Genomic DNA, 20007 nt, shown 5'->3' with positions numbered 1-20007 from the left:
AAGCAAAAATGAACTTTTGGGACTTCATCAAAATCAAAAGCTTCTGCACAGCAAGGGAAACATTCAACAAAACAAAGAGGCAAACCACGGAATGGGAGAAGATATTTGCAAATGACAGTACAGACAAAAGGTTGATATCCAGGATCTATAAAGAACTCCTCAAACTCAACACACACAAAACAGATAATCATATCAAAAAATGGGCAGAAGATATGAACAGACACTTCTCCAATGAAGAAATACAAATGGCTATCAGACACATGAAAAAATGTTCATCATCACTAGCCATCAGGGAGATTCAAATTAAAACCACATTTGAGATACCACCTTACACCAGTTAGAATGGCCAAAATTAGCAAGACAGGAAACAACATATGTTGGAGGGGATGTGGAGAAAGGGGAACCCTCTTACACTGTTGGTGGGAAAGCAAGTTGGTGCAGCCACTTTGGAAAACAGTGTGGAGATTCCTCAAGAAATTAAAAATAGAGCTTCCCTATGACCCTGCAATCGCACTCCTGGGTATTTACCCCAAAGATACAGATGTGGTAAAAAGAAGGGCCATCTCTACCCCGATGTTTATAGCAGCAATGGCCACGGTCGCCAAACTGTGGAAAGAACCAAGATGCCCTTCAACAGACGAATGGATAAGGAAGATGTGCTCCATATGCACTATGGAGTATTATGCCTCCATCAGAAAGGATGAATACCCAACTTTTGTAGCAACATGGACGGGACTGGAAGAGATGATGCTGAGTGAAATCAGTCAAGCAGAGAGAATCAATTATCATATGGTTTCACTTATTTGTGGAGCATAACAAATAGCATGGAGGACAAGGGGAGTTAGAGAGGAGAAGGGAGTTGGGGGAAATTGGAAAGGGAGGTGAACCATGAGAGTCTATGGACTCTGAAAAACAATCTGAGGGTTTTGAAGGGGCGGGGGTGGGAGGTTGGGGGAACCAGGTGGTGGGTATTAGAGAGGGCATGGATTGCATGGAGCACTGGGTGTAGTGCAAAAACAAGGAATACTGTTATGCTGAAAATAAATTTAAAAAATAAATAAAAGTTACATAGTTGTACCTCTTTCATTTAAATTTTTGACTCATTTTGAGTGAAGTTTTGTAGATGGTGTAAAGTAAGTGTGCACCTCACTGTGTTGCTCCTGAAGTTGCAATTTCCCTAATACCGTTTGTTAAAAAGACTCTCCTTTCCCCATTGAAGGATCTTGGCACCTTTGCCAAATATCATTTGACCATTTAGATTAGAGCTTATTACTGGATTCTCTCTTCTTTCCATTGACCCATAGGTCTGTGTGTATTTCAGCACTACCTTATTTTTAGTACTGTTGTTTTATGATAAGTTTCAAAATCAGGAAATGTCAGAACTCGAAGTTCATTCTTTTTCAAGATTGTCTTGGCTATCCTTGTTCTCTTGAGATTCCATATGAATTTTACGATAGCTGTTTTTATTTCTGTAAAAAAATGCATTGGGATTTTCATAGAGATCACGTAAGTCTATGTTTTGATGGATAGTTATTCTGTTCTTACTCCAATACAGTTCTTAGTATTTAGAGTCATTTCTAATTTTATTAGTTTGGATATTATCTGTCCATGGGAGGTAATATTAAGGATGCTACCAGGCAGCAAAAAGCAGCACTTTTGAGATAGGATAGCATAAAGAGAAAAATAAAAACCTTAATTTACAAGTATCAAAAGTTAAAAAAAAAGGTGGATATATATGTATGTATTTATGTATTGTTGTGCTCTGGCTGCCATAACAAAATACCACAGGCTGCATGGTTTACATAGCAGGAACATACTTTTTCATACTTCTAGAAACTAGAAGTTCAAAATCAAGGAATCTACAGGTTTGATTGTAGATGAGCTCTCATACTGATTTTCAGAGAACTGCCTCCTTCTGTGTCTTCCTATGACCTTTCTTCTGTGCTTGATGAGAGAGTGCTGTTCTCTGATCTCTCCCTCTTCTTATAAGGGCACCAGTTCTGTTGGTTTTGAATTGACCTTTATGATCTCATTCAATCTTCATTACCTTCTGAAGTCCTTATCTCAGAATACAGGCACAGTAGGTTTAGACCTCACCTATGAATTTGGGGGTGGGAGTGATCAGTCCATAATAACATAGATTAAAAAATAAACAATAAGAAAGTTATGTCACTAACAAATAATGGCAGCCTCTCATTGAAATGGCCACCTCTGCTGCTGGGGACAGAATTGGCAAAGCAGAGGAATGATAGATAATACTTTATCCAGTGTCCAAAGTTGTGAGAAACAATCTTGTGTGAATGAAAAGAGCAGCCTCCCTCACTCAGTGGCTTTCTAAAAAATTATTTTTATTTTTTTTCATTGTTCTAAAATTCATTGTTTATACACCACACCCAGTGCTCCATGCAATACATGCCCTCCACAATACCCACCACCAGGCTCATCCCACCCCCACCCCCACCCCCCAAAAAATCCTAACCCTCAGTTTGTATCTCAGAGTCCACAGTCTCTCATGGTTCATCTTCCCCTCTGATTTTTCCCAGCTAACTTCTCTCCATCTCCCCATGTCCTCCGTGTTATTTCTTATGCTTCACAATTAAGTGAAACCATATGATACTTGACTCTCTCTGCTTGACATATTTCACTCAGCATAATCTTTTCCAGTCCCATCTATGTTGATACAAAAGTCAGGTATTCATCCATTCTGATGGAGGCTTAATACGCCATTGTATATATGAACCATATCTTCTTTATCCATTCATCCGTTGAAGGGAATCTTGGTTCTTTCCACAATTTGGTGACTGTGGCCATTGCTGCTATGCAATTGGTATAAAAGAAGGGTACAGATGGCCCCTCTTCTCACTACATCTCTATATTTGGAGTAAATACCCAGTAGTACAATGGCAGGGTCATAGGAAAGCTCTATTTTTAATTTCTTAAGGAATCTCCACACTGGTTTTCAAAGTGGCTGCACCAAGATGCATTCCCACCAACCGTGTAAGAGGGTTTCTCTTTTTCCACATCCTCTCCAACACTTGTTGTTTACTGACTTGTTAATTTTGGCCATTCTAACTGGTGTAAGGTGGTATCTCAATGTGGTTTTGATAATTGAATCTCCCTGATGGCTAATGATGATGAATATTTGTCATGTGTCTGTTAGCCATTTGTATATCTTCTTTGGAGAAGTGCCTGTTCATGTCTTCTGCCCATTTGTTGGCGTGATTATCTGTTTTGTGTGTGATGAGTTTGAGGAGTTCTTTATAGATCTTGGATATCAGCCCTTTGTCTATAGTGTCATTTGCAAATATCTTCTCCCATTTTGTGGCTTGCCTCTTTGTTTTGTTGACTGTTTCCTGTGCAGCACAGAAGCTTTTGATCTTGATGAAGTCCCAAAAGTTCATTTTCTCTTTTGTTTCCTTTGCCTTTGCAGACTTTATCTTGAAAGAAGTTGCTGTGGCCCATGTCAAAGAGGTTACTCCCTGTGTTCTCCTCTAGGACTTTGATAGATTCCTGCCTCACGTTGAGTTCTTTTATGCATTTAAATTTTCTCTATGTGTATGGTGTAAGCGAATGGTCGAGTTTCATTCTTCTGCACATAGCTGTCCAATTTTCCCAGGACCATTTATTGAGGAGACCATCTTTTTCCCACTGCATATTGTTCCCCACTTTGTCAAAGAATATTTGACCATAGAGTTGCAGGCCCATATCTGGGCTCTCTACTATGTTCCACTGGTCTATGTGTCTGTTTTTATGCCAGTACCATGCTGTCTTGGTGATCACAGCTTTGTAGTAAAGCCTGAGATCAGGCAACATGATGCCCCCAGTTTTGTATTTCTTTTTCAACATTTCCTTAGCAATTCGGGGTCTCTTCTGGTTCCATACAAATTTTAGGATTGTTTGTTCCAGCTCTTTGAGAAATGCCAGTGGAGTTTTGATCAGGATGGCATTGAAAGTATAGATGGCTATAGGCAGTATAGACATTTAACAATGTTTATTCTTCCAATCCATGAGCATGGAATGCTCTTCTGTCTTTTTATGTCTTCTTCAATTTCTTTCATGAGTGTTCTGTAGTTCTTCAAGTACAGATCCTTTTTCTCTTTGGTTTATTCCTAGGTATCTTATGGTTCTTGGTGCTATAGTAAATGGAATCGATTCTCTAATTTCCATTTCTATTTTTTCATTGTTATTGTATAAGAAAGCAACCGATTTCTGTACATTGATTTTGTATCCTGCCACTTTACTAAATTGTTGTATGAGTTCTAGTAGATTGGGGGTGGAATCTTTTGGGTTTTCCATAGAAAGTGTCATGTCATCTGTAAAGAGAGAGAGTTTGACTTCTTCTTGGCCCATTTGAATACTTTTTATTTCTTTTTGTTGCCTCATTACTTTTGCTAGGATTTCTAGTACTATGTTGAACAAGAGTGGTGAGAGTGGACATCCTTGTCGTGTTTCTGATCTCAAAGGGAAAGCTGTCAGCTTTTCCCCATTGAGAATGATATTTGCTGTGGGTTTTTCATAGATAGAGTTTGTGAAATTGAAGAATGTTCCCTCTATCCCTATACTTTGAATTGTTAATCAGGAACTGATGCTCTATCTTGTCAAATGCTTTTTCTGCATCAATTGAGAGGACCATGTGGTTCTTCTCTCTTCTCTTATTGATTTGTTCTATCACATTGATTGATTTGCAAACATTGAAACACCCTTTCATCCCATGGATAAATCCCACCTGGTCATGGTGGATTATCTTTTTAATGTACTATTGGATACTATTAGCTAGGATCTTGTTGAGAGTCTTTGTATCCATATTCATCAGGGATATTGGCCTGAAATTCTCCTTTTTGGTGGGGTCTTTGCCTTGTTTGGGGATTAGGGTAATGCTGGCTTCATAAAGAGAGTCTGGAAGCTTTCCTTCTGTTTCTATCTTTTAAAACAGCTTTAAGAGAATAGGTCTTTCTTCTTTGAATGTTTGGTAAAATTCTCCAGGGAATCCATCAGGTCCTGGGCTCTTGTTTTGGGGAGTTTTTTTTTTTTTTTTATCACTCCTTCAATCTCGTTAGTAGATATTGGTCTATCCAGGTTGTCAACTTCTTCCTGATTCAGTTTTAGAGGTTTGTAGGTTTCCAGGAATGCATCCATTTCTTCTACATTGCTTAACTTGTTGGCATATTACTGTTGATAATAATTTCTGATGATTGCTTCTATTTCCTTGCTGTTAGTCATAATCTCTTCCTTTCATTCATAATTTTATTAAGTTGGGTTCTCTTTCTTTTATATTAGTTTGGCCAATGGTTTATTGATCTTATTGATCCTTTCAAAAACCCAGCTTCTAGTTTCTTTGATGTGTTCTACTGTATCCCTAGTTCCTATATAATTGATTTCTGCTCTAATCTTGATTATTTCCCTTCTTGTATGTGGCGTTGGCTTAATTTGTTGTTGATTCTCCAGTTCTTTAAGGTGTAAAGAGAGCTGGTGTATTCTGGTTTTTCTTTTTCTTTTCCTTTCTTTTTTCTTTCCTTTTTTTTTTTTTTTTTTTTTTTGAGGGGGGCTTGGATGGCTATGTATTTCCACCTTAGGACTGCCTTTGCCGTATCACATAGGTTTGGGACAGAAGAGCCTTCATTCTCATTGGTTTCCATGAGTTGTTTAAGTTCTTCTTTGATTTCCTGGTTAATCCAAACATTCTTAAGCAGGGTGGTGTTTAGCTTCCAAGTGTTTCAATTCCATCCAAACTTTTCTTGTGGTTGAGTTCCAGTTTCAAAGCTTTGTGGTCTGAGAATATGCAGGGAATAATCTCAGTCTTTTCGTATTGGTCACGCCTTGATTTGTGACAGTGTATGTGTTTTGTTTGTCCGTTTTTACCTTTGTGGCCTATTCTGGCTGGGTTTTCTCTCTTTTTTTTCTGCCTCTCTCTTTCTCTCTTTTTTTTTTATTTCTTTTTTCTTTCTTTTTGGTGGTGACTTCCAATTGCTCAGAAGTGTTCCAGGGTGTACCTTGCCTGGATCATGGTTGATATATTCAGCTACACATCCCTTCAACCACCTCTCACTAAAATGATTAGGAGGAGGAACACCCAACAGAGGAAAAATTCAGAGACTGTGCCCTCTCCATCAGAGCTACTGGATATGGACATAAACAGTATGTAGGGAAGGGAATTCAGGGTAACAATTATCTAGGCAGTAGTTAGCTTGGAGAAAACCATTAGTGACAACATGGAATTGATTAGGGCAGAAGTGAAAGCCACCTGGGAAGAAGTTAAAAATGCTATCAATGAGATCCAATCTAATCTACTCTAACAGCTAGGGTAATCAGGCAGAAGATAGAATTAGTGATCTAGAGGACAAACTGATAGAGAAAAAAGATCAGAAGGAGGCCTGGAACAAACTGCTTAGAAGCCATGAAAACAGAATTAAGGAAATAAATGGCACCATGAAACGTTCCAATGTCAGAATTATTGGGATTCCTGAGGGAGAGGAGAAAGAAAGAAGACTAGAAGACATAATTAAACAAATTCTCCATGAAAATTTTCCCAATCTGGGGAATGGAACCAGCGTTCATGTCCTAGAGGTAGAAAGATCACCCCCCAAAAAGAATGAATCTAGAAAGTCCTCGAGACTCTTGATAGCAAGACTGATGAATCATAATTTGATACAAGAGCTTTTGAGAGCAGCTAAGGGGAAGAGATTCCTTACATACAGAGTAAGGTCCATCAGCATCTTGTCAGACCTGTCCACAGAAACCTGGCAAGCAAGAAAGGACTTGCAAGACATACGCAGGGCACTAAATGAGAACATGCAGCCAAGAATACTTGATCCAGCAAGGTTGACATTCAAAATGGATGGAGAGATAAAGAGCTTCCAAGACCAGCAAGGTTTCAAAGAATATGTGGCCACCAACCTGGCACTACAAGAAATATTAATGGAGGTTGTATAAAAGAAAGAACCCAAGAGTGACATAGAACAGAAACCTACAGAGACAATCTATAGAAACAGGACTTCACAGGCAATGGGATGTCAAAAAAACCCCATATCTTTTAATAATCAATCTCATGGTGAATGGCCTAAACGCTTCCATAGAACAGCACAGGGTTGCAGATTGGATGAAATGATAGGACCCATTCATATGTTGTCTACAAGAGATCCATTTGGAACCTAATGATACATTCAGACTGAAAGTGAAGGAATGGAGAAGAATCTTTCATGCCAAAGGGCCTCAAAAGAAAGCTGGGGTAGCATTTCTCATATCAGATAAATTAGATTTTAAACTAAAGACTGTAGTCAGAGATAAAGAAGGAGACTACATTGTTCTTAAAGTGTGTACCCACCAAGAAGATCTAACATTTGTAAATATTTATGCCCCCGTTATGGGAGCAGCCAACTACATAAGACAACTGTTAGTCAAGAAAAAGAGTCATATTGATATGAATACATTAGTTGTAGGGGATCTTAACATGTGACTCTCAGTAACAGACAGATCATCCAAGCAGAATGTCAATAAAGAAACAAGAGCATTGAATGACACATTGGACCAGATGGACATCATAGATATAGATAGAACATTCCCCCCTAAAACAACAGAATACTCATTCATCTTGAGCACTCAGTGGCTTTCAGAACTTTGATACACAATATATTTTTTAGTTTTTGAAAACAAGCAAGTACAAATAAGAACATTTTACATTTCTAGACATTCAGTTTATATTTGGAGGAAGAGTGGATTCTAGGAAATTGAGTGAGATTATAGTAACAATTTCCCTTTCCTTTAATTTAGAATAAAAGTTTCCTGAAAATACAGGAGGAGGAGTCAAGATGGCGGAGAAGTAGCAGGCTAAGACTACTTCGGGTAGCGGGAGATCAGCTAAATAGCTTATCTAAAGATTGCAAACACCTACAAATCCAACGGGAGATTGAAGAGAAGAAGAACAGCAATTCCAGAAACAGAAAATCAACCACTTTCTGCAAGGTAGGACTGGCGGAGAAGTGAATCCAAAGCGACGGGAAGATAGACCGCGGGGGGAGGGGCCGGCTCCCGGCGAGCGGCAGAGCAACGGAGCAAAATCAGGACTTTTAAAAGTCTATTCCACTGAGGGACATCGCTCCAGAGGCTTAACTGGAAGCCCAGGCGGGGTCAGCGCGGCCTCAGGTCCCGCAGGGTCGCAGAAGGATCAGGGGTGTCTGAGTGTCGCAGAGCTTACCGGTATTAAAACGGGGAAACCGGCTGCAGAGACAGAGCCGAGGAGTGACTCTCAGCTCGGGGTTGCCTTGAACCGGACGCAGGCTCGGTCAGCTCGGAGCGTGGCCGGAGGCCAGGGTGGCGGGAGACATTGGGCGCTGTTCTCTGAGGGCGCACTGAGGAGTGGGGCCCCGGGCTCTCGGCTCCTCCGGGCCAGAGACTGGGAGGCCGCCATCTTCATTCCCGTCCTCTGGAACTCTACGGAAAGCGCTCAGGGAACAAAAGCTCCCGAAAGCGAACCCGAGCGGATTACTCAGCGCGGCCCCGGGTAAGGGCGGTGCAACTCCGCCTGGGGCAAAGACGCTTGAGAATCACTACAACGGGCCCCTCCCCCAGAAGATCAACGGGAAACCCAGCCAGGACCAAGTTCACCTACCAAGGAGAGCGGCGGAATTCCAGAGGAGAAGAAAGCAAAGCACGGAACTCATGGCTTTCTCCCCATGATTTTTTAGCCTTGCAGTTAATTTAATTTTTTTTCTTCTTTTTCAATTTTTTTTTCTTTTACTCTTCTTCTGCTGAATTTTTTTTAACTCTTACCGTTTTCTTTTTTTAACGTTTTTTAAATAGTTTATCTAATATATATATTTTTTTCCTCTTTTTATATTTTTTCTTTATCGGCTTTCTTTTTTTAATAGTTTCTTTTTTTTTTTTCTTTCTTTCTGAACTCCTTTTTATCCCCTTTCTCCCCCCTCACAATTCGGGATCTCTTCTGATTTGGCTAAAGCATATTTTCCTGGGGTTGTTGCCACCCTTTTAGTATTTGACTTGCTCCTTCATAAACTCTTATCTGGACAAAATGACAAGGCGGAAAAATTCACAACAAAAAAAAGAACAAGAGGCAGTACCAAAGGCTAGGGACCTAATCAATACAGACATTGGTAATATGTCAGATATAGAGTTCAGAATGATGATTCTCAAGGTTCTAGCCGGGCTTGAAAAAGGCATGGAAGATATTAAAGCAACCCTCTCGGGAGATATAAAAGCCCTTTCTAGAGAAATAAAAGAACTAAAATCTAACCAAGTTGAAATCAAAAAAGCTATTAATGAGGTGCAATCAAAAATGGAGGCTCTCACTGCTAGGATAAATGAGGCAGAAGAAAGAATTAGCGATATAGAAGACCAAATGACAGAGAATAAAGAAGCTGAGCAAAAGAGGGACAAACAGCTACTGGACCACGAGGGGAGAATTCGAGAGATAAGTGACACCATAAGACGAAACAACATTAGAATAATTGGGATTCCAGAAGAAGAGGAAACAGAGAGGGGAGCAGAAGGTATATTGGAGAGAATTATTGGAGAGAATTTCCCCAATATGGCAAAGGGAACAAGCATCAAAATCCAGGAGGTTCAGAGAACCCCCCTCAAAATCAATAAGAATAGGTCCACACCCCATCACCTAATAGTAAAATTGACAAGTCTTAGTGACAAAGAAAAGATCCTGAAAGCAGCCCGGGAAAAGAAGTCTGTAATGTACAATGGTAAAAATATTAGATTGGCAGCAGACTTATCCACAGAGACCTGGCAGGCCAGAAAGAGCTGGCATGATATATTCAGAGTACTAAATGAGAAAAACATGCAGCCAAGAATACTATATCCAGCTAGGCTATCATTGAAAATAGAAGGAGAGATTAAAAGCTTCCAGGACAAACAAAAACTGAAAGAATTTGCAAATACCACACCAGCTCTACAGGAAATATTGAAAGGGGTCCTCTAAGCAAAGAGAGACCCTAAAAGTAGTAGATCAGAAAGAAACAGAGACAATATACAATAACAGTCACCTTACAGGCAATACAATGGCACTAAATTCATATCTCTCAATACTTACCCTGAATGTTAATGGGCTAAATGCCCCAATCAAAAGACACAGGGTATCAGAATGGATAAAAAAACAAAAACCATCTATATGTTGCCTACAAGAAACTCATCTTAAACCCGAAGACACCTCCAGGTTTAAAGTGAGGGGGTGGAAAAGAATTTACCATGCTAATGGACATCAGAAGAAAGCAGGAGTGGCAATCCTTATATCAGATCAATTAGATTTTAAGCCAAAGACTATAATAAGAGATGAGGAAGGACACTATATCATACTCAAAGGAACTGTCCAACAAGAAGATCTAACAATTTTAAATATCTATGCCCCTAACGTGGGAGCAGCCAACTATATAAACCAATTAATAACAAAATCAAAGAAACACATCGACAAGAATACAATAATAGTAGGGGATTTTAACACTCCCCTCACTGAAATGGACAGATCATCCAAGCAAAAGATCAACAAGGAAATCAAGGCCTTAAATGACACACTGGACCAGATGGACATCACAGATATATTCAGAACATTTCATCCCAAAGCAACAGAATGCACATTCTTCTCTAGTGCACATGGAACATTCTCCAGAATAGATCACATTCTTGGTCCTAAATCAAGTCTCAACCGGTATCAAAAGATTGGGATCATTCCCTGCATATTTTCAGACCACAATGCTCTAAAGCTAGAACTCAATCACAAGAGGAAATTTGGAAAGAACCCAAATACATGGAGACTAAACAGCATCCTTCTAAAGAATGAATGGGTCAACCAGGAAATTAAAGAAGAATTGACAAAATTTATGGAAACAAATGATAATGAAAACACAACGGTTCAGAATTTGTGGGACACAACAAAGGCAGTCCTGAGAGGAAAATATATAGCGGTACAAGCCTTTCTCAAGAAACAAGAAAGATCTCAGGTACACAACCTAACCCTACACCTAAAGGAGCTGGAGAAAGAACAAGAAAGAAACCCTAAACCCAGCAGGAGAAGAGAAATCATAAAGATCAGAGCAGAAATCAATGAAATAGAAACCAAAAAAACAATAGAACAAATCAACGAAACTAGGAGCTGGTTCTTTGAAAGAATTAATAAGATTGATAAACCCCTGGCCAGACTTATCAAAAAGAAAAGAGAAAGGACCCAAATAAATAAAATCATGAATGAAAGAGGAGAGATCACAACGAACACCAAAGAAATACAGACAATTATAAGAACATACTATGAGCAACTCTACGCCAACAAATTTGACAATCTGGAAGAAACGGATGCATTCCTAGAGACATATAAACTACCACAACTGAACCAGGAAGAAATAGAAAGCCTGAACAGACCCATAACCAGTAAGGAGATTGAAACAGTCATCAAAAATCTCCAAACAAACAAAAGCCCAGGGCCAGACGGCTTCCCGGGGGAATTCTACCAAACATTTAAAGAAGAACTAATTCCTATTCTCCTGAAACTGTTCCAAAAAATAGCAACAGAAGGAAAACTTCCAAACTCATTTTATGAGGCCAGCATCACCTTGATCCCAAAACCAGACAAGGATCCCAACAAAAAAGAGAACTACAGACCAATATCCTTGATGAACACAGATGCAAAAATTCTCGCCAAAATACTAGCCAATAGGATTCAACAGTACATTAAAAGGATTATTCACCACGACCAAGTGGGATTTATTCCAGGGCTGCAAGGTTGGTTCAACATCTGCAAATCAATCAATGTGATACAACACATTAATAAAAGAAAGAACAAGAACCATATGATACTCTCCATAGATGCTGAAAAAGCATTTGACAAAGTACAGCATCCCTTCCTGATCAAAACTCTTCAAAGTGTAGGGATAGAGGGCACATACCTCAATATTATCAAAGCCATCTATGAAAAACCCACCGCAAATATCATTCTCAATGGAGAAAAACTGAAAGCTTTTCCGCTAAGGTCAGGAACACGGCAGGGCTGTCCGTTATCACCACTGCTATTCAACATAGTACTAGAAGTCCTAGCCTCAGCAATCAGACAACAAAAGGAAATTAAAGGCATCCAAATCGGCAAAGAAGAAATCAAACTATCACTCTTCGCAGATGATATGATACTCTATGTGGAAAACCCAAAGACTCCACTCCAAAACTGCTAGAACTTGTACAGGAATTCAGTAAAGTGTCAGGATATAAAATCAATGCACAGAAATCAGTTGCATTTCTCTACACCAACAACAAGACAGAAGAAAGAGAAATTAAGGAGTCCATCCCATTTACAATTGCACCCAAAACTATAAGATACCTAGGAATAAACCTAACCAAAGAGACTAAGAATCTATACTTAGAAAACTATAAAGTACTCATGAGAGAAATTGAGGAAGACACAAAGAAATGGAAAAATGTTCCATGCTCCTGGATTGGAAGAATAAATATTGTGAAAATGTCTATGCTACCTAAAGCAATCTACACATTTAATGCAATTCCTATCAAAGTACCATCCATTTTTTTCAAAGAAATGGAACAAATAATCCTAAAATTTATATGGAACCAGAAAATACCTCGAATAGCCAAAGGAATATTGAAAAAGAAAGCCAAAGTTGGTGGCATCACAATTCCGGACTTCAAGCTCTATTACAAAGCTGTCATCATCAAGACAGCATGGTACTGGCACAAAAACAGACACATAGATCAATGGAACAGAATAGAGAGCCCAGAAATGGACCCTCAACTTTATGGTCAACTCATCTTCGACAAAGCAGGAAAGAATGTCCAATGGAACAAAGACAGCCTCTTCAATAAATGGTGTTGGGAAAATTGGACAGCCACATGCAGAAAAATGAAATTGGATCATTTCCTTACACCACACACGAAAATAGACTCAAAATGGATGAAGGATCTCAATGTGAGAAAGGAATCCATCAAAATCCTCGAGGAGAACACAGGCAGCAACCTCTTCGACCTCAGCCGCAGCAACATCTTCCTAGGAACATCACCAAAGGCAAGGGAAGCAAGGGCAAAAATGAACTTTTGGGATTTTATCAAGATCAAAAGCTTTTGCACAGCAAAGGAAACAGTGAAAAAAACCAAAAGACAACTGACAGAATGGGAGAAGATATTTGCAAATGACATATCAGATAAAGGGCTAGTGTCCAAAATCTATAAAGAACTTAGCAAACTCAACACCCAAAGAACAAAGAATCCAATCAAGAAATGGGCAGAGGACATGAACAGACATTTCTGCAAAGAAGACATCCAGATGGCCAACAGACACATGAAAAAGTGCTCCATATCACTCGGCATCAGGGAAATACAAATCAAAACCACCATGAGATATCACCTCACACCAGTCAGAATGGCTAAAATTAACAAGTCAGGAAATGACAGATGCTGGCGAGGATGCGGAGAAAGGGGAACCCTCCTACACTGTTGGTGGGAATGCAAGCTGGTGCAACCACTCTGGAAAACAGCATGGAGGTTCCTCAAAATGTTGAAAATAGAACTACCCTATGACCCTGCAATTGCACTGCTGGGTATTTACCCGAAAGATACAAACGTAGTGATCCGAAGGGGCACGTGCACCCGAATGTTTATAGCAGCAATGTCTACAATAGCCAAACTATGGAAAGAACCTAGATGTCCATCTACAGACGAATGGATAAAGAAGATGTGGTATATATACACAATGGAATACTATGCAGCCATCAAAAGAAATGAAATATTGCCATTTGCGACGACGTGGATGGAACTAGAGGGTATCATGCTTAGCGAAATAAGTCAATTGGAGAAAGACAACTATCATATGATCTCCCTGATATGAGAGAGAGGAGATGCAACATGGGGGGTTGAGGGGGTAGGAGAAGAGTAAATGAAACCAGATGGGATTGGGAGGGAGACAAACCATAAGTGACTCTTAATCTCACAAAACAAACTGAGGGTTGATGGGGGAGGGGGTTGGGAGAGTGGGTGGGGTTATGGATATTGGGGAGGGTATGTGCTATGGTGAGTGTTGTGAAGTGTGTAAACCTGGCGATTCGCAGACCTGTACCCCTGGGGATAAAAATATATGTTTATAAAGCTGTAAAAAAAAAAAAAAAAAAAAAAAAGAAAGGATGAATACCCAAGTTTTGTAGCAACATGGACGGGACTGGAAGTGATTATGCTGAGTGAAATAAGTCAAGCAGAGAGAGTCAATTATCATATGGTTTCACTTATTTGTGGAGCATAACAAATAGCATGGAGGACAAGGGGAGATGGAGAGGAGAAGGGAGTTGAGGGAAATTGGAAGGGGAGGTGAACCATGAGAGACTATGGACTCTGAAAAACGATCTGAGAATTTTGAAGGGGTGGGGGGTGGGAGGTTGGGGGCACCAGGTGGTGGGTATTGTAGAGGGCACAGATTGCATGGAGCACTGGGTGTGGTGCAAAAATAATGAATACTGTTATGCTGAAAAAATAAAAAAAAAATTTTAAAAAAAAGTTTCCTGAAAATACAAAATACCAATATTTTATTGATATTGCAGTAAAAAGAAAATGTGAGCTGGTATATAAATGGTAATGATTTTTTTTAGACAAATACTGTTCTAGCTTCCACATGATCTCTTTAAAAAAAAAACTAAAATAAAGGTTAAAAAGAATTAGAGGAACTACTGAGTATTGGACAGTGGTCCTACATACGAATGAAATTTTAAAAATTCTTACTTGAAAGCAAAATTGATGTTTTTACCTTTATAAAATATAGGAAAACTACATGCTTGAAAAATAACTGCCTTCTAAAATTATATCAAATATCTATGCTATTTCATTCACCACAAATAAATCAGAACTCTTTAAAGGCTTTCAAATACCATTTAAAACCACCAGTTTCTTTACCAAGATTATGGATTTAAAATAGTAGTTAATCAAGTATTTATTTAACAATACTGTTTTTTGTATCACTGTTTATGTTATTTATTTATTTATTTTTAAAATTTATTCTTTCTTTTTTTTAAATTAACGGAGGCAGAGTTCCCCAATTATCCATGGAAATCATGTCACCTGAAGTCAAGTCACTCATTATTTAGAATAACAATATTTTTGAACTCACTGATAGGAAGTTCCAGTTTCACTGCTTTTGACAGCAAGTTAATTCCCCTCTATTACAGCCACAGGTAGCAAAGTTATCAAGGACAGCTGACTTTCAAACAGAACATTGTATAAGAAGAGTATTAGTATAAGAATATGGTGAATTATAATCATAGCTTGAATTAAGCCCTGGGAGATTTCTAAATCTATCACTTGAAAACTATATTACCCTAAGCTTTTTTTTTTTTTTTACAAAATTTTTAAAAAATTTTCAGCATAACAGTATTCCTTGTTTTTGCACCACACCCAGTGCTCCATGCAATCCATGCCCTCTCTAATACCCACCACCTGGTTCCCCCAACCTCCCACCCCCGCCCCTTCAAAACCCTCAGATTGTTTTTCAGAGTCCATAGACTCTCATGGTTTACCTCCCTTTCCAATTTCCCCCAACTCCCTTCTCCTCTCTAACTCCCCTTGTCCTCCATGCTATTTGTTATGCTCCACAAATAAGTGAAACCATACAATAATTGACTCTCTCTGCTTGACTGATTTCACTCAGCATCATCTCTTCCAGTCCCGTCCATGTTGCTACAAAAGTTCGGTATTCATCCTTTCTGATGGAGGCATAATACTCCATAGTGTATATGGACCACATCTTCCTTATCCATTTGTCCATTGAAGGGCATCTTGGTTTTTTCCACAGTTTGGCGACCGTGGCCATTGCTGCTATAAACATTGAGGTACAGATGGCCCTTCTTTTCACCACATCTGTATCTTTGGGGTAAATACCCAGGAGTGCGATTGCAGGGTCATAGGGAAGCTCTATTTTTAATTTCTTGAGGAATCTCCACACTGTTTTCCAAAGTGGCTGCACCAAATTGCTTTCCCACCAACAGTGTAAGAGGGTTCCCCTTTCTCCATATCCCCTCCAACACATGTTGTTTCCTGTCTTGCTAATTTTGGCCATTCTAACTGGTGTAAGGTGATATCTCAATGTGGTTTTAATTTGAATCTCCCTGATGGCTAGTGATGATGAACATTTTTTCATGTGTCTGATAGCCATTTGTATTTCTTCATTGGAGAAGTGTCTGTTCATATCTTCTGCCCATTTTTTGATATGATTATCTGTTTTGTGTGTGTTGAGTTTGAGGAGTTCTTTATAGATCCTGGATATCAACCTTTTGTCTGTACTGTCATTTGCAAATATACCCTAAGCCTTTTTAATCATTAAAATTGAAAAGGTAAAACAAAATAATGAAATGGAAAAGTAGGAATAGTTGTTTTACATAATGAAAAGGGTGTTGTAGGGACCAAATGTCTGTGAAAATGCCTGGCATAGTGAATTTAAAATAGTCTTTATTAATGAGTATTCTACAAAAGCTTTATATGTTTAAAAAAAAAACACATAAAACTATATGTGTTTTAGAGACACATGGAAGTATAAGTTATGGTTAAGATCATTTCTGTTCCAGGGCAGCTGGGTGGCTCAGTGGGTTAAAGCCTCTGCCTTTGGCTCAGGTCGTGATCTCAGGGTCCTTGGCTTGGGCCCCGCATCGGAGCCTGCTTCCCTTCCTCTCTCTCTCCGCCTGCCTCTCTGCCTACTTGTGATCTGTGTCTGTCAAATAAATAAATAAAATCTTAAAATAAAGATTATTTATGTTCCTAGAATGACATTTTGATATACGTGGGGAGCCACTGGTTTTATGTGGCACAGAGAAATGATGCTTTCAAATGTTCAGTATCTGAAAACTTGATATTCTTTCATGTTTATCACCCAGTGTTCAGCAAGTCATCTTCAAAATTATTTAGGTAATATGTACTACATACTCCTAAGTAAGAATGATATGGAAATAATCCAAGTTGCCCCCTCCTTACCATTTAATCTTAAATAATTGTACTAGTTGTGGATGACTAGGACACTATATCAGATTTTTTAAAAAATAACAAATAAATATACAAGAAAACAGAAAAACTGCATGCTTATCTCCCCTCTGTGACTAACACTTCTTGTATGACTTTAGACAACTCATCTGTCCTTTTATACACTTGATAATTCTATTAAAAAGTGAAGGGAGGGGTGCCTAGGTGGCTCAGTGGGTTAAGACGCTGCCTTCAGCTCAGGTCATGATCTCAGGGTCCGGGGATTGAGTCCCACATTGGGCTCTCTGCTCAGCAGGGAGCCTGCTTCCCTCTCTCTCTGCCTGCCTCTCCGTCTACTTGTGATCTCTCTCTGTCAAATAAATAAATAAAATCTTTTTAAAAAATGAGGGGAAAATATCATGTTTTGTATTCAAAAGGGAATAGGACTCTCTTAAGTTCCCTTCAAACATTAAGATGCTTATAATCAGTATAAAACATCTATTTAAAACTTCTACAAATTTCAAAAAAAAATAAAAAGCTTTCTACAAATTTAGTCCCTTATTGTATTGAAAAGAGATGACATCATCCAAAAAGAGCTATTCTTTGTTAAATATTCATAAAATCCAGTAATTTCCATACTGCCTGTGGTACATCAGCCATAAGGAAATACAATATTATTAACATGAACAAAATTAAAATAAACATAAAGTGCATTTAAAAATACAAATTAGTTTATTTGATTGCACAGTCTATACTCATATTACCTCAAACCTGCAAACTGTATGACAAGCGGGATTACAAAGTGAGATTAGCTCTGTGCCAGTGACATGTAATTTTGATACAGTAAGTGATTAAATTCCTCACATTTAGTGAAAGAAAAGCTGTTATGAAAATAATGGTTGGAATCATTGTAATCGTCACACATAAATTATTTTGTTTATAATAAAATGTAGTTGGAACAAGATAAGGCTGAAACAGTTGTCAATATATGTTCTCCCATCTCTTGAGCAGTCATTCCTGGAGGGTGATTAGCAAACTGGAATGTTTTAATTTGAAGTGGCCAAGTTTCTAAAATTGGATCAGGAACATATGCAGTCAAATGACAAGACAATCCCCTGACAATGAGGATTCATGTGTTCCAATTCTACTTTAGTGTCTTAACAAAGATGCACATCCTTTATGCAGTTTGCATTTTTCTAGAAGAATTATCAAAATGATAAAAGTGGGTGGGGGAGTTTTCATGGTCAATAGCCTGACATTGACATTGTAAAAAAGCCCAGTTGTGGGGAAACACAGTAGACTGAGAGAAAATTTTACTTGATATTACAATTTCTAACTGTGTGGATACTTTACTCTCTAATTTATTTATAATTAATTACTAGACCATCTTTTAGGTCCCTTTAGCTCCTCATCTTATGAGCTGTGATCTCATCACTTCTAAAATGAGGAAACTCATTTTAGGATCTTGCAAAAAGCAAATGCACTAATAATAGATGTAACACACTTATTATAGCATCTAATATATAATACATTTTCCAAAAAGTGACTAAATGTTAGTATAGATAGCAGTCACTCAGTGAACAATTCTGTTCACAACCCCTTTACCTAGTAATCCCCAAATTTTAGTCCCTCTCTGTTATGTATGATATTAAAAAGTATATCAGTATCCTCTAAAGTTGCCAGTGACCAATGCTAAAGATGGTACTTTACTTTTTTCTGTGATCATATTATTTTAAAGGACCCCAAGATCACATTATTTTAAAGGACCCAAAATTTTACAGATTAAACCAGGAATGAACCATGAACTCAAGAATGATCTATAAGGTTAAAGGAATAGATTTTGTACTAAACAAACAAAACAACAACAACAAAGAAAACCAGGATGAAATAACCCATTTTTAAGCCTGTGAGGTGGCATTTCTTAAAAACCAGTTATTAACTCTTTTATGTCACGTAGATATTTTCATGTTTGAGGTCCCATAAATGATATTTCATTTAACAAGTGTGAACATGGGTTTCTGATAAAGTTTTTTAAACATGCTTTGGATGAGGTGGAGACTGGAGTAGTGTCCTTTTCTGGTTCATTTTCACCTACAATTGAGAAGAAAATCTATCAGTTACAGACACAACCATTTTCTTAAGTACATAATTAAAAATGGCTGCCTTGAGGCGCCTGGTGGTTCGGTAGTTAACTATCTGCTTGGGTCTTGATTCCAGGGTCCTGGGATCAAGCCTGCATCTTAGGTGCTGCTCACCAGGAAGCCTCCTGCTCCTACTCCCACTCCCCCTACTTGTGTTCCCTCTCTTGCTGTCCCTTCCTGTCAAATAAATAAATAAAAATATTTTAAAAAATGCAGCCATAAATCTGGCTTAAAAACAAACAAGCACACAAACAAACAAACAAATTAAAAAAAAAAAATGTGTGCCTGGGTGGCTCAGTGGGTTAAGCATCTGGCTTTGGCTCAGGCCATTATCCCAGGGTACTGAGATTGAGCCCTGCATCAGGCTCTCTGCTCAGCCTGGAGCCTGTTTACCCCTCTCTCTCTGCCTGCCTCTCTGCCTACTTCTGATCTCTGTCTGTCAAATAAATGAATAAAATCTTTTAAAAAAAAACAATTAAATATTATTGTTGTTCATTAGTACCCCACGTGTCTCCATTTTATTTTTACTTATTTATTTTAAATACTTTATTTATTTATTTATTTTACAGAAAGAGAGAGACAGTGAGAGAGGGAGCACAAGCAGTGGAAGTGGGAGAGGGAGAAGCAGGCTTCCTACTGAGCAGGGAGCCCCATGCAGGGCTTAATCCCAAGACCCTAGAATCAGGTCCCATCAGAAAGCAGATACTTAACAATGGAGCCATCCAGGTTCCCCACTACATTACCTATTAAATAAGTTTTATTAATCAACACTTTCTTGGTCTGTCTTATGTGTGTTAAAACTAACATGCTGTCTTTTAATTTGCTTTTTGTGATCACTGAGGATGTTATGAATCTTTTCATGTGTTTATTGGCTGATTTTTTTTTTCTCTTTGGGATATTTCTGTTCAAGTATTTTCATTGTTTT

This window comes from Lutra lutra, chromosome 6 (assembly GCF_902655055.1).
Source record: "Lutra lutra chromosome 6, mLutLut1.2, whole genome shotgun sequence".
Lineage (NCBI taxonomy): Eukaryota > Metazoa > Chordata > Mammalia > Carnivora > Mustelidae > Lutra > Lutra lutra.
Note: the sequence above shows the minus strand (reverse complement) of the source record.